Below are 16,811 nucleotides of genomic sequence, written 5' to 3' on the forward strand. Positions count from 1 at the left end.
ATTGTAATTACAGTTACAGTTTAGGCAGGAGCAAAGAGGAAACTATTGTACCCCCAGGAAAGGATGTCAAGAATACAATCAAACATTCATGTGTAAAGCACCTGGAGAGGTGAGAGGAAAAAAAAAGAGAGAGAGAGAGAGAGAGAGGGGTTGTAAATTTAAGATGCAAAAAGAAAACAAGAAATTGTCGAACAAGCACCAGGTTAATGAAGGCAATTAAAGAGAGTACAGATGAACAAGGGGCTAGAGTTCTGCAGTGTTGATAAAACCATAGAATGATACAGTCAAACAGGAATGGAAATGCTTCTCATTAAATTTAGAACCTAGGAGGCTTTTAATTTCTTTACAGAGAATATTTTGAATTCAGGCATGGAGAAAGAAATTAGATTGTTGGATTTTAAAATGTCAGCACTGAATGAGTTCCAGGAAACAACTCAAATTCGAATGGAAGGTGTAGGAGGAAGAGTTTGAGGGTCAGAAGCATAGAGACATTTGTTCTATATTGTTGTCCTTATCGTTATTGAAATGGATACATACTTAACAAATTGAGAGAAGATGAGTATCTAATAGAGACAGGAACCTTTTCATGGAGAAATGTCCATGAAGAGGTGGGTAATAAAATTATAGAAAGCACATACATTTGTAATAGGCCAATAGACAAAGGGGTGACATCCCAAAGCAGGTAAATTTCAGACTTCTGGATCTATTTCATCCTTCACCTAATTATTGCTTCATAGATAAAATTCAATTCCAATGAGGCTGTGAATCCTTCAGATTCTCACTCTACTCCTTATGGTGACATTGAATGTCTTGTCCAGAACCTTGCTTGTGCTTTGGGATTTCATTTAACTTTTGAGAAAATAGTGTCCTAAGCATCTAGGTATTTTTTAATTGCTTCAATTTAACCATATTTCCCCCATCTTAACATTATGCATTATCTGATTTTTTATTTTATCTCTCCATGACAAAGAAAAAAACCTGGACATTACCCAGTGCCCTAAATAAAAAGTGACAGCAACCTTAAAATGCATTCTCACTGGAAGTATTTTTGAAATAGTTTCCAGTAAACAAAATGGTTAAGTATTCTCTCTCTTTTTCTTAAAAGCAATTCTAGAAGACAAACATATAACAAGCCTGGAATGTCTCAAGGATTAGCCCTAGAACTTCTCTGTCTGTCAACATTCAATCTGATTAAGGTACCTCTACTTGCCTTGACAGATAAATCTCGATTTCTCCAAGATTTCACAAAAGATATCTTATTGGCAACTGGAAGGTACAAGTAAAGCAGAAGCTGTTTTGTAGCTCACATATATTGTTGCTTATCTCCTGGCTGAATTCAATGACATCAGGCAGTGATAGGGCTTGGACTGCCTTCACTTTCCTCTGGATTCTCTCTTCGCTTCTCACACTTCTGGGTCCAGAGAACATATTTATCGACATGACAAAGGACCCAATTTCTACAAGCTTCCGCCCCCATCAAGATCAGAGGCAAAAAGAACTGATAACAGGTTTCAGAGTCCATCTTAATGGGAGTTCAGCTCATGCTAATGGGTTCCAGCTTGATCTTTCATGATCTCTTCCTCTTCACAGCCAGCTTTCTTTCTTGATTTGCCTGCCCTGTCTGCTTTTATTTCCAGCATTAGACTGTATTAGAAAAGCTTTAGGAACTACTTAATTAGCACCCCAAATTGCTTAAAGCTCAAATTCCTGTAATCAAAACAAATGAATGAATGAATGAATGAATGAACGGTGTATGTGTGCATATGCAATACAATATGTATCATGCTAATAGTTTTGCTACTCTAATTAAACCTTGACTGATACATCCAGTTTTTATCTCTAACATAAACTCTCCTCTGTAATCTATACTGATATGCAAACTGCCTCCTCCAATAACCACTTTAAATTTATTGTAATTATTTATTTAAATTAATTTCTTTATTTTAGAGAAAGAGGGTGAACAAGCACAGGGAGGGGACCCTGAAATCACTATCTGAGCTGAAACCAAGTCAGTCGCCCAACCGACCAGTCATATTTTAAATTTATCAAACTTGAAGCAAAACTTCTAAATTCCACTCCAAAACTATTATTCCAAAAAGCGCTCATATTAATAAACAGATACTGCAACCTCTTCAGTTGTTCAGGTTTGGGAACATCTTCTATGTTGCTCTTTTTCTTATACTGACTATGCACCTATGACTTCTCTAAGAAATAAAATTTGAAGCTCATCCAATTACTTATTTCACTTTATATACTAATCAAACAATAGATTAATTAATGTAATCCATACTTTCTTGGCTACAGAATGACCTTGCAAGTTTATAATTGTATTTTTAAAACAATAAGACATAATAGTTTTTTTTTTTTTTTGGTAGTTTAAAATCTCACTGTGGAAGAAAAGGTCCTAATAATAACAACAGTAACTATGGATATTGGGAAGGCTGATGATGAGTAAGTTTAATTAAAGATGAAGGAGAAGAGGAAGAAAGAGAAAGAAGCAGGGAAAGAAAAACAAAAAGGAGAAGAACCACATTTGGGCACATTGACAAAGCTGAATGAACACAGGCTGGAGGTTTAGAGGAGCATGTTGTGGATTTTGAGCTAAACCTTGAAGAACAAATATGGTTTAGATGAAAAGAAAGACGGGGAAAAGGTGTACCATTCTAAAGTGCTCAAAAGAAAGTGCAAGAATAGCAAGGACTGCAAAACGTTTGGACAGTAAGCAAGGTTAAATAATTAAGTTAATATAACAGTAAAATCAAGGTGCTAAGGTGTACTTCAGTTCACAATGACCTCTACCTACCACCCCATTTGCCATTAAGAAGATATTATTTTAGAAGCAATTATATATTAAAGGTCATTTCATTCATTTATTTTAAATGAACTTCTATTGATAGTATATTTATCTTTATTTTTAACAGCACTGTTTTCAGTATATTATGCGATATATTAATATATTTAAGATAATGTTTACATTGATCATTCCAGATAGAGTCAATGTGATTATTTGGTTGTTTTGATATATTTTAGATGTTCAGGAAATGAATATTTAAACAAAATAGAAAAGATTTTGAAGTTCATAAGTGAATGCACTAGTCCTTTGTAATCATATAAAGGATCAACTAAACTGATAAATTGGCTGATAAAAAAGTATTTATATGTAAAGTTGTTGATTTTTCAGTGTGTTCACTGAAGAATTATTTTTAAAAATCATAATAAGAGTTCAGAAATGTGTGCCTCTATAAATTAGAAAGCTGAATACAAATAGAAACATATTCAAAAAACTTCTTTCTCATACATACAGTTTCATTAATCCAAAGTTCATTTCACAAGTTTGTAAGAAGATGACTTGAGTTTCCCTAAACCTTCTATTCAAATTTGATGAAAGCTAAGATTTGGGATGGTTCCATTGGAGAAAAGAGATATCAGGTAGGAGACTTCTGGGACATAACCTGCACTTCTTATGAACAAATGAAATATTTGTACATTTATATTGATTTTATGATTTTAGATTTCATTAAATGCTTAGCTCTTTGGCCAGAGTTAGTCAGGATTTTGATTTTGGTGTAATGTTGCAAAGCTGGTTTAGTGCACCTTCACAAGTGTTGGCCCAAATTGAACTAGCAAAACTGTAGGTGTTATGACTGAATAGACAGAGAGCCTTCCTGGCCTAAAGACTGGGCTTTCATAAAATATGTGTTGTTAAAAATACCTAGAAATTATTTATTTTTATGTACATTTGTGAGAAATAGATTATCCATTCAAAATTTGATTTGTGAACTTCTGCTTGACTGAAGTGATCCGTAATTATTATTTTTTACTTAATAAATTTGCTTTTATTTGTAAATGGATTTTTATAACAGGGGATGGGTTAAGACAAGAAAGAAGATGTGCAATTTAACAATAATTTACATTCAAATGAACTACAATTAATAAAGGAATTAGAAAAAGTCTCTTAATAATCCAAATAAAATGTCAGATACAACTTTTCTTGTTAGTAATGGGGGATGGTGAGAAGAAAGAAAACAATGGTTGACTAGTGAAAAAGAAGGATAGAAGACCTATACTCTTGAGTACTTAATATGTGATGAACACTTTATGTATCATTGCTTATTATTTATTACACTGATCTTTAAGTGCATATATAAAGTGGGACCTCTAAATCACTATGGTAAGAAAGCTATGTAACAGTAGAGCTTAAATCTAAACCTCAATTTGTTTGATGCAACTATAATATTCTGAAGGATACTCAAAGACATTGGAGGATGCTTAAGGAAAATGAAAACAAAATATATTCTTAATAAATTGGGAGATCAGAATCAAAACCTTAAAGAAAGAAGAACAAAAGAACATCTCCCTTCATTCTGCCCCATGCAATATACTTACAACATGCAGACTGGATTAAAAAACCATTAAAATATTAATTTTATATTTTTGTACATAAAATATTACCTATATAAAATGTGTGTGTGTGAGAGAGACTAATGCAGGATGATTGATAGTTTCAATATTTCAATATTTTCTAATCATTTGGAATGAATTTAATAATATATTTGCAAAGTATCAGAGTTAATCTTTAAACTAATGTTTAGCATGTTTTCTGTTTCACTAGGCAGTTCTTTCTAAATGAGCAATTAATATGCTATTTGTATATAGCTGAATACATTATTATAAATCATCTAAACTAGGTACTTCACACATAATGATGAAGGCTGTAAGTCCAACTCAGACATTTCAAAAAAAATGCTCTTCCTTCTTATATTTATCTATGGGGTTCTCTTTTTTTCCTGCAATATCCCCTATGCTCTGATTGACATTTCAGGCTCTCACAATTTAAAATTGCACTTTGGCAACAGGGTAAAATTTGGGGAAATTAGGAGTTGAGTAATAGTCACTTGAAGTAGTATTTTTCCCAATAAAAAATATTTATAAAATTTTTGTTAGTGCCACTTAAACTTTTTAAATATATGTTTCTGAATTTTAACATAACTTTTAGGAGGGGGAAAAAGAAAATTGCACTTTGATACTTTTAGCTGCAGTCAGATACTGGACATGATATCACTACAGAATTAGTATAAGATCAGACTAAAAAATGGCTTAAATCTGATGGTATCTGTCAAGGGAAATATATCTGAAAGAAGCTAGGCTGTGACAATATTAGCAAAATTATTGAGCATTTACTATGTTTTAGCTAGCTACCCAGACACTCTACATACTTGACTCATTTTACCTTTATTTTGGATATACAGAAATGGAAGCAAAGATGAGTTCGTAAATTCCTCAAATAAAAGTCACAAATTTAATAAACGTTGGAAGTTGGATTAACTTCCAACCTCTGATGTATATACACTGCAGTGGCTGCCTTTCAATGGGGATATGGCGATCAGACCTAGATATGGTATTATCCAAGTTGAAGATGGTATGACCTTCCTATTTCTTCATACCTCCTGTCATCACTTTTCCCAGTCCCTACTTTCCTGTTTTTATTTTGTCTTTCCAATTCACTCTAGGTAGAGCAGCAATTAAAATTATGGTTCAGAATTAAAATCTTCTGATTTCTGTTTTTAGAGTAACCAGATCTGTGAAAGTTTCTACTCTAATGCATACATTAGTAGAAGTCATGATGAAAAGAAATGAAAAACAAAAGTTTTTGTAAAGACATTGATTTCTTCCAATGAACATAAACTGTGGCAGGAAATAACAGGACATTCTCATTGTTTATATTGTCAATATCTAAATGGGGAGGAGTGTTTAAGTAAAAACAAGCCCAGTCTTTGTTATGTCTTCGATATGGCAACTTGCCATTACTTTCAGGATTTTGAAGTTCAGACAGGTAACAACCTGCTCTCCATTTAGGTAATTTAGTCCTTGTGAAAGAAAGATTGGCAGAAAGGGAAGAAAGTGAAGTACTCTGTTTATCCAAAGAAAAATAGATCCTGGGCACTAAGTGCACAATCTTCTATCATGTTATCCTGACAAGGCACTTTTCTTTATATATAGAAAGAATCATTTGCAGGACAAAGGGTAATTGAGATATTGACCTTAACCACTCCTTGATCTTAGAAACCTGTCTGCTTGGTATACAATGCCAAGGCAGCTGTTGCTACTTTATTGTCCTTTCAAAAAAAGAAATTCCCTTTGAATTGTCAAAGATTGAATGTCTACACAATATAACATTTATAAATACATACTTAAAATAAATTCTGAACTAGTGATGACCAGCTTTTAACACATTTAGCAGGTGTTAGAAAAAAGTAAAAGCAGGGGCGCCTGGGTGGCACAGCGGTTAAGCGTCTGCCTTCGGCTGAGGGCGTGATCCCGGTGTTATGGGACCGAGCCCCACATCAGGCTCCTCTGCTATGAGCCTGCTTCTTCCTCTCCCACTCCCCCTGCTTGTGTTCCCTTTCTCGCTGGCTGTCTCTATCTCTGTCAAATAAATAAATAAAATCTTTAAAAAAAAAAAAAAGTAAAAGCAAATGGGGTTGCTATTTATGAAGTTTTGCTTAAATCATTAAGTGATCACTACGTGATTCATTCACTCTTGTTTTTTGATCATAAAGTAACAAAGAAAGTGCAATTCTAGCGTCTTGTGGAAGACCTTAAGAATAATTTAAAGATTGTAGGCCACTCTAATGCCATGTAAAATGTCATTTTCAACCCTGGCTCAAAGGAACAACATTCTACAGTATTTAAAATAGATTTCTCCATCATTAAGTATCCATTAGGCTAGGAGGAATGAAAACATATGCTTTATTATTTAAATATTAGACACCATATCCATTTCTAAAAAAAGCATGAATTTAAGTTTGACTTAATAGCTTGAAAGCTTTCTTTAAAAAATCAGAAAGATTTCATCAGAAAAATCAGAAATCTATTTCTAAAAAATAGAAAGCTGTTTATAACAAAGATAGCATTCTGAGATCTTAATTATTTATGCAATACTTACAAGAAGGTCAAATAAACTCTGTGTGTGTGTGTGAACGTGTGTGCGCTTGAGTGGGGCTAGGGAAAGTGACTAGTGTAAATGTGGTTGTGGCTAACATAAATAAAATGGCAAAGGAAAACTATTGACTTTTTTATGCCATGTGCTGAAGACCAATGCAAGACTGTTTATTATCTGACTTTTATTAATGAGAAACCGAGTCTGAAATATTAAATGTATTTTCACACATCACAGATCTCTGAAATTGAAAGCAAGAGACTCACTTGTAAGCCTGTATTCTCTCCCTGGGTCATGTATTATTGCCTATGTTATGTATCTTTCATACCACCACTTCAGTCATATCCCTACATTGTTGTTTCACTGGTTCAAATCTTTGAAATAATACACTGTTAAGAAAACTGATGAAATTGTATTTCAATACCACAATTTCTCTTACTATAAAATGGAAGTAATTATCAATAACCTGTCAAGATCATGAGTCTCTTTAACAACAACTGTGATAACGGTTTGAGAAAGCATAAGTATTTTACAAATTCTAAGATGACAGAAAGTGCAAGATGTCATATGTAAATTGTTTGTATTCATCTATTGTAATATTTGAAGTTGTTTTTATTCCTTAACAGAATTACACAAATGCAATATTGTGTGATTTGTGTTTCTGATTCAGATTTATTCAAATCTTCTTTGGGTAAGACATTTCTCACAACATAATAATCATAAATATAAGGCAAGGCATAAAGAAGAAAATGGTTATCTGATATTATCAACAAATAATAAACACTTTGAATGTATTATTTAGAATATATACCTTTAACTTACATGCCAATATATCAAAATCAGAATAAAAATGATGACTTTTTCTGCCTTTTCCCAATATATGAATATTTTTAGGCATGATAATTATCTTAACTGCTAGACTTCTGTGTTACTGGATATCATGAAGGGAGTTTTATTTTTTGAGATTAATTTTTATTTTTTGTTTATTTGAGGGGGGGGAGAGGAGCATAGGGGAACAGAGAGAGTTCTAAGCAGACTCTGGGCTGAGTGCAGAGCCTGAAGTGAGGCTCCCTCTCACAACACTGAGATCATGACCTGAGCCAAAACCAAGAGTCCATCACTCAACTGACTGTGCCACCCAGGCACCCCTCACGAAGACCATTTTAAATCTTACTATTGCAAAGGACAAAACTAAAAAATGCTTTATTGATAGTCTTTCGTACTTTACAAAGGAAAATAGTATATTTCAGGTAGAATATTAATGTTTTTGGCATTCCAGCTTCACCCACACATTTTGACTTGTATTTCAGTGGCACAATATTTATTTTGAATATTTATGAATCATACTTTCTTGCTTCCCAATTTTTGACTTATGTCCTGAATAGTTGGTAATCAGCTAATAATAATAATAATAATAAAATAATAATAATAATAATAATGGGTTGATTGGGGTTGCTTTATACCCATTATATTGGGGGGAGGAGGGCTGTGTGATATGAGATGATGAAGATTGTTTTATTGCCACTGTATTTTATACCTGCTTAAATTTAAGTTGATTCCTATGTTTAGAGATTTAAAAAAAAACTTAATGGAGAGATGTTGATGAAATTCTGATAGGAGATGATGGTTTGTAGCTGATGGAACTAGTATGGCAGGGGTATCTTAGTGCAAACATTTATACGCAGGGCCACAAGTGATAAAACTTTGCAAAGTGTCAGAAATAAAGCCATTCTTCCTACCTCTCTATAGAAGTTATCAATGTTTGGGTTCCAAGAATATTTAGAAATTTTTGTAGCATCAGTAAAAGTAGGCTGTGCATGAATACTAATATGCCAATAATGGACATCAGCAACAAGGAGGCTTCCCATATAACTTTGTGAGCAGTAGACACAAGTGGAGTCAAAATTGGAAAGAAGAAAGCAGACATGAAAGAGAATAGAAGTGACAATGGTTTTGTTTTTGTTTTCATTTTGCTTTTGAGCATACATGAGACACTTCCCTGTGAACTCTCATAAGACTGGGAAGAACACAGTGAAGCATGTGTAATTCCCAACAATAAAGTTCCAGAGGCCACCATAATTTGAGCACAAAAAGGGTAGGACATATGGCCTTGCTTTGTAGTCACAAGCTTGGGGAATTCTAGCTAACACTGTATGATAGTAGTTACAATTATAAAAGAAATTATTGAGGCACTATCCTAGTATTCAACATATACTTTCTGTTTTCCATCCTGACACTAATCATGTGATACAGATATTATTATCACTGTTTTACAGATGAAGAATTTGAAATTCACAGATGTTAAATAACTCTTCCAAGGTCACATAGCAAATAGATGGTAGTCAACATTAAAAATCAGTTGCTTCAATTAGCATTGCTACAAAATTTGGATTCATTTTGTGCATTTGAACACATGAAAAGAACTTGTTTTGTACATCAGTAAATACTTCACAGACTAAAACAACTGACAAAAATGACAAGATGGAGACTAAAATTGGAATAAAGTGGAATATGAAGAGAATATTTATGTGTACGTATCCTCTATTATTAGAAACTATGTTTGATCATCTAAAAAAAAGATTTTCACTTGTGGCTCTAATCAGTTTATATTTTGTTGTCCAGAACTGTATCATATGTCTACTTACAAAGGAAAGGGAATATGAGAAATGCACTTTATTCCAGATAGCCACATTGGCAGTTCGTTCTCTCTGCTAAATATAGTGCAAATGAAAAGTGGACAGGGGAGAGATAGGTAGATGATAGAAAGATAGAAAGATAGAAAGATAGATAGATAGATAGATAGATAGATAGATAGATAGATAGATAGATACTGGTAGATTCAGGAGCTATGGGGTATGAATATTTAATTAAAATACATCATTAAAAATAAATCAATAAAAATAAAGCAAAAAAGTCATTATTTTTCTCTTATTTAATTAAACATTTTCTATTTTTGTTGTTGCTATTGTTTGCTTTTTAGTTAAATTGTTGCTTGCTTGTTTAGATTATTCACTATTGGCTGAAGTTTAAGGACTAGCATCTCATACATTGCAGAGGAGATGATGTGGTACAAGCTTCATCAATAAGGGATTTTGACAGCGTATGTCAAAAGCATAAATTATTCTGCATAGAATACAATCTCCATGGGGATAGTAACCCTGGAAGTATGTGCCAGTGATCTGAGATGAACACCAGCCTCAAGACAGACATGCACTAAATATTGTTTGAATGAATGAGTTAAATACCCATAATTCTAGTCATTCTGATACCAGGAAAGCATTTTTAAGGAATGAAACAGCTTTGCATAAAATATATGTAAAAGAGTGCTAAATTTGACCTGCTCTCCAAAACTAAAAATGGAAACAATATACATATCCCAAAATACCAGACTTTCTAGATTACATTTTCTTCATACAATGGGATAGTAGAGATTTATTAAAAACAGTAATAATCATGAATATAGGGTTATGTCCATGCTGAATGAAATAGCAGTTGCCAAATACTATACATAATATGAGATTAAAGTGGTAACAGCAATCCATTTTACTGCTAATATAAAACAAATGTCTATTGGGCATTAAATGGTATTCTCAGGTTAATTTCATCCTTACAACAGATTAACTAATTTAATTGTAGACATCTTCAGGCTTATGAGGTCACTATTACTATTAAAGAGTTAATTAATTATTTTAAGTCTCACATCAGCCCTATGAGATCAATATTTAATTCCCTTGGAAACGGAATCCCTGAAAATGTTATAGTTATTTCTACTCCTCCAGTGCAATGAAAAGGAAGAAAAGCCATTCTCAGCTATTAGGTGGTTGAAAAGACACTTTGTCCAAATCTCAGTGGGGGAATGTGATATTCCTTAATACTTAAGTTTGCAACAGCAGAGCAGCATCAAATCTTGACAACAGTAACTGAGAATATAAAAGTTGACTGTCTTTGTACTCTAAAATTTATCAATATCAAAAAGATTTAAAATTAAAGGAGGAATTCTTATTCTATTGAGGAGACAGAGAATAACCTAGAACCAACATAATAGAGAAATAAACAGGCCTTTGCAAGAAAAAAAAAAGGGAGATTTTTCCTATGTCATGTAGTGCTAGAATTTCATATGAGCTCATGTTTAAGATTTGCATCGTGGTCACAAGTTTTTAAATTTAAATTTTGCTGAAAATAGTCATATGGTAAAATAAACACCATAAGTCAATACAACACAATTCCTTTACCTATTCATACTTAAAATGTATTTAGTTGTTAGGATGTTACAATAGTAAAAACTCCTTTTTTGAACATTCTTGTGACTTGCATTTGGTGAATTAGTACAAGTATCAATCTTTTTGATCTTGGAACATCTTTACAATTAAAAAAATACATTAGAAATTAAAGTTAGATATTTCAAAATACTTGCTTATCAGTTTATTTCATAATAATAATTACTTTAATAAAACATCATTATACATTAATGCATTTTATTGAAAATAGTGTTATCCAAAATAGGTTATGAGAAGGATACCACTACTTTACACCTTAATAGAAAAGAGCTGGATTTTCATTTCTATTCCTGCATTCGATCACTTGCAATAAGTTTTTTCTGCTTGAAGAATATAAAGAAGAGTTGGCTTTATACAAAAATGATGTTGGAAAAAATTAGAAGTATTTTAGTAGCCTTTATTTCAGATAATTGTAGCTTTTCTTGATACTATAACCCAACTTGACGTGGTAGTTTCTTAAAAATGTAGAATCTGAATCCATATCAATAAATCTTTTAAACTTTAGTACAGTAAAATTCATTAGCCTATCTTTTTTTTTTTTTTTTTTAAAGATTTTTTATTTATTTATTCGACAGAGATAGAGACAGAGCGAGAGGGGGAACACAAGCAGAGGGAGTGGGAGAGGAAGAAGCAGGCTCATAGCAGAGGAGCCTGATGTGGGGGCTCGATCCCGTAACGCCGGGATCACGCCCTGAGCCGAAGGCAGGCGCTTAACCGCTGTGCCACCCAGGCGCCCCATCATTAGCCTATCTTTGAATGGATATTTTTTCCATATATGATTTTGTATCATATTTGTTCAATGAATTATATAGATCTTCCTCATATTGACACATTATTTTTCATATTAAAAATAAATTATAATCATTAATATCTCCATCAATCTCATCAGAAAACCTTGAAGTGTTGGAAGGGTACTACAAGTTTCTGCTATTCTAATACTTGCTTGTAACTGATATCTTTTTTTATACTGTGTATAATGATGAAGAAAGATGACTATTCGTATAATTTGTTGTGTATACCTTGATAAAAAACCAGAAGTGTTATTCACTATTTTTTTTGCGTCAACAGTGTAAATGTCAATTCAACTGTTCCAGCATAAAAAATGACCATTCAAAGGATTATATGGCACTTTGCATAATTCAGTACTACTTGCATTTTTGGCCAAGCATTTTCATAATTTATCTTCTATGATAGTTTGCACTTATTTTGGACCAATACAAGTAGATAATTATAGCCACATCTGTATATTAGTGCGTTTGTAAGTCAAAAGTACATCCTGAAGACAAGATGTTAACTCAGTCTCATGTTTTCAGCTAAATTTACTCTATAATCTAAATGTAAATTGGCATGACTTTTTTTTTAACCAACTTTTAATCTGGCAGGCATTCACCAATGTCGACTACACAAGGCCTTTTCAATTTCTCAGCCATCATGTACCTTTATCCAAGCAACGAAATACAAAAGTTTACCCAACAAGAACTCCATGACTTTTTCAAATGACTTTCAGCTCTAAAAAAGATCATGTTTACCTTTAAAAGATTTAGTATTTTTTCTTTAAACTCAGAGTGATTGATTTCAAAATGATGCCACATTTTAACTGACACATAATACTATGTGATATGTCTGTGGTATGAGAAACAATGAGTCAAATGACTAATATAAAGCTGAGAGAAAGATGGTCTTTGTCATATTTTCCTTTCTTAGTTACAGCTGACCCAGTTTATTTGGACTAGTTTCCTTGTTCATGAGTCAGAATACTCACTGAAATGTCAAATTCATCTTTTTCAGCAGCTATAATCATAGATGGTGAAGCTGTGGGTTGAGACAACATGTTGACTCCCTCTTTTTTAGGCCAACATTCTAGCATTAACCACATGAAAAATATATTGCAAACAAATTTTATTTTATTTTGGAGACAATATTTTTATTCTAAAATATCTGTTTCAAATGAAATTTAAGCATTTGGAATGGTTTTTAGGTAACATTTTAAAAAAGGTAAGTGAAAAACAAGAATCCAAATTGTACTTAGTTGTGTTTACACATTTACATTTACAGTGATTACTGAAATATTTAGAGGAATTTCTAGCATCTTGCTATCTGCATTCTTTTTTTTCACCCTTTTTCTGATTATATTTTACTCTTTCTATATTGTCTTCTTTTTGAATGATGGAGACATTTTGTTGTTATTTTGTCTTCCTTCTGATTAATTTATTTTTTGTTCTAATATGCTGCAAAGATTTCTTTAGTTTAGCTATTCAAAAAGAATCACTTGACTTTCTGGCTTATACTCACAAAACGCTTTTGTTTAAAAGCGAAGTGATGGTTATGGCAAGAGGAATAGAGCAGGCAAGCACTGAGGACTAAGAAAAGGACTGCAGAAGCTCTCAGGAAACTATAGGTCCCTTGGCCAGGTGATATAGCTAAGTTCATTACATCAGTTAGTCCAGCAGCAAATCATTAGTCATGAAAGCGATCACCAGGGGATATTTGGACCTTAAACAGCAAATCAAAAATAGATCGCAATGCCTTATCTTGGCCAATAGTTAAAAACTGAACATCCAGACATACTCAGGTATGAAGATAGAAATTTATCAGTCCATTTGTAAATCAACTCTATATTTACATATGCCTTGTTTAATTCTTTAATAGTTGCTTTATCCTTTCTACCTAATTTACTAGTATATAAACTTAATTCATTATTCTTCTCTTGAAAAAATATTTTTCTTTTTTATTACAGCCTTTCCCCCCCATAGATTTGACACTATCACTGCTCTTTTATTTGGTCATAGTAATTACAATTTCATTTACTATAATATTAAGTATTTCTACAGTATACTTTCCATTTTATGAGATGGGTTAGCCATTTTCAAAAAACATTCCTGTTGAAGTTATTCTTTTCTTAATTAAAAAAAAACTTCTTCAGAAAATGCTGAAAATGAACATAAATGATTCCACACTACCAGTTTCACTCAAGTTTCTGTTCTTATAATAATTTTAAGTATTTCTTGAGAAATATATATGAAGAAGACCTTTTCTACTCTACTACAGGTTATACTTATTATCTTTATTAAGGTGTGGATATAAAAAGCCACAAGTGCCCTCGGCATGTGTTGTTGACTTCTGATTTGTAAAGAAAAGCATTCATTTTTTTGCTTGATGTCAATAAGTATCACTAAATTGGCACTTAAAGATTGAAATCGTTTTCTCTTTTTCCATCTTGTGAGTTTACTTAGACATCTACATTCATGCTTAAAGCTTTTGAAATTCTAATCAATTATTATTCCCACCTTATTAACTTTCATTATATCATCCCAGGTTAATGTACAGCAGTTTGATACAAAAAACTTTGTTTCATCAGTTATCTGCAAATACATCAAACTTGATTATATTTATTCACCATAGTCAACTAGCTACTACTTAGGTCTTCATACCAGTCATTTATTTTTCAGGTGATGGTATAACTAAAATCAATCAGAAATCCACATGTGTAATCTTCTTTATCATATGAGATGGTAAGTAATTAAAAATATTATGATTTTCCAAGACTTGCCTTAAATTTAGCAAACTATCAAGTGGCCACAGATGTGTGTTATTTATGAAGTGCCAAAGCATTGTATTCATCTTATTTTTATCTACGTTATAAGCAGATATCAACAAACTATGGAGCATGGTATGACCTGAAAATATTTCAGTTAGCTTGACATGGGCAGTAGATATTTGATGTGAAAGCTTTCTCCTTTCTCCTTTCTCAGGCAATTTTAAAAAAGTAAATGGTGGAACTGTCAGGACCTATATCGGATGGTTTGAATAGACTTGAACATGAGATGCTTTTCTAAAATTTTGTGCTCAGGTAAGTTGAATGTCAAACACTAATTTGAATAGAAATTTTAAAAATCAAGTCATTTTATGACCAAGACCATAGAATGAACAGTTGACTAAAACTCAAGGGAACAAAAACACAGCTTGGGTGGTAAAGTAGTTAAAAGGCTTAAGTGACTGTAAAATTTGGAACTAGAGAGGACCTCTGATAACACCTTTGTGAAATGTATGGACGATGGTAGGGTGATAATCTAGTCTTAGTTCCTTTTAAAAACCATTGGATTCTATTAATCATTGGGCCTTTGAGTTTTCCTGGCTATGGGAGTCCACTAAGTAGAAAATATTTATCAAATACTCATTTTTTAACTATGAACCAAACAAAATTTCATAATTAAAACTGAAGTATGTAAAGTTACAAATTTATTTTTCTAAAAGAAAACTTAAAATATCATCTCATGTTAGTGGCTCCAGTAACATAATTTAATCTCTTGAGATAATGTCAATGAATTGACTAATTTTTCACTCATATGCTGTTTTAGCCTAATAAATACTAAGTATTTTTCAGGTTCACTTGCTCTTTATTAGATAGTTCTTTGCAAATATTCAGATAAAGGTAGGGAATAATGCAAACTGAAATTCTCTTCAAAATTCTTTTTGAGTTAGTCCTAAGACACTTAGTTGGGGAGGGTTGCTTAAGCCTTATACTGAGGTGCTTATTCTTGCCACCATTTCTGCATTAAACCTAGTTTACCGTTCTCATATAGTGGATTTCTTTATGGGTTTCATTGAGCTTAACCCTATCAGAAAGGCACACACTATAGGTAATCTTTAACAAGACAGCAGGGGCAAGGAGGTGCAGCTCTTCTCTGTTCTTGTTCCTATTTCTTTTGTATGGCAAACATATAAAGCTTGGGTCTATCAAAGCTTAGTCTTTGGTTCTTTAAAATAGGAGACTCTTGAAAATGAAGTCTTTCATTTTGAGGTTATTGTCCCTGCCTTAAGCATAAAAATCTAATTTGAAACACAAAGCTAATTTTCTGTTATCTCTAAATTCATTTGATCTTTTTACTTCATATTTTTTAAATCAATGAATGCTGCTGAATTAATTGCAGGATGATGGGGGGAGGGTAGATGTTTGGTTTATAGGTCCAAGTTTTATTTATCTTTTTTCATAATTGAGGTATTTTATTTTATGTACAATGAGTTAGCATTAAGGTAGGTATATTGGATATCTGCAGTTGAGGTGGGTATCTTGGATGACACATTCAAGGAAGTTCACTTAATCCACCTTAATGAAGCCTTTATCTTTCCCATACTGGCAGAAACACTGATGGCACATATTGAGGCACATTTTTTCTGGACCAGACTGTGCTGATTTGAGCAGACATGGCAACCATGAGAACCCTAGCCAAATTTCCTCAGATGGCTCCAGTAGATCTACTGGTGACCCATCTTGCTGCCTCATATGCAATGAGGCAAAAGGAAGTCCAAATTTTATCATGACATATTTCTATTTGCACAATTTTCATTATTTTTTTCAACTTGGCATAACACATATGCAGAGAATTTTGTATATTTTAAGTGTACCTATAAAAATCCAAGTGAGTAAGTGGAACATAACCAGTATACCAAAATCTGCCTGCATACCCAAAGTTAACCACTATTATGATTGCTAACAGATTAATCCAGAGCAGTTTTGCTTATGCCTGAAATTTATATAAATTAATAGTATTGTATGTAGCCCTTCAGATTTTGCTTCTATTGATCAGCACTAC

General features: G+C 32.6%; 1 pseudogene; it reads right to left on the bottom strand.

Annotated features, from left to right (window-relative positions):
• Nucleotides 1-16,315: 16,315 nt before the first annotated feature.
• Nucleotides 16,316-16,488, bottom strand: LOC109489019 (annotated as a pseudogene).
• Nucleotides 16,489-16,811: the final 323 nt, after the last annotated feature.

Source organism: Ailuropoda melanoleuca, chromosome 7 (assembly GCF_002007445.2).
Source record: "Ailuropoda melanoleuca isolate Jingjing chromosome 7, ASM200744v2, whole genome shotgun sequence".
In the NCBI taxonomy this organism is placed as follows: Eukaryota; Metazoa; Chordata; class Mammalia; order Carnivora; family Ursidae; genus Ailuropoda; species Ailuropoda melanoleuca.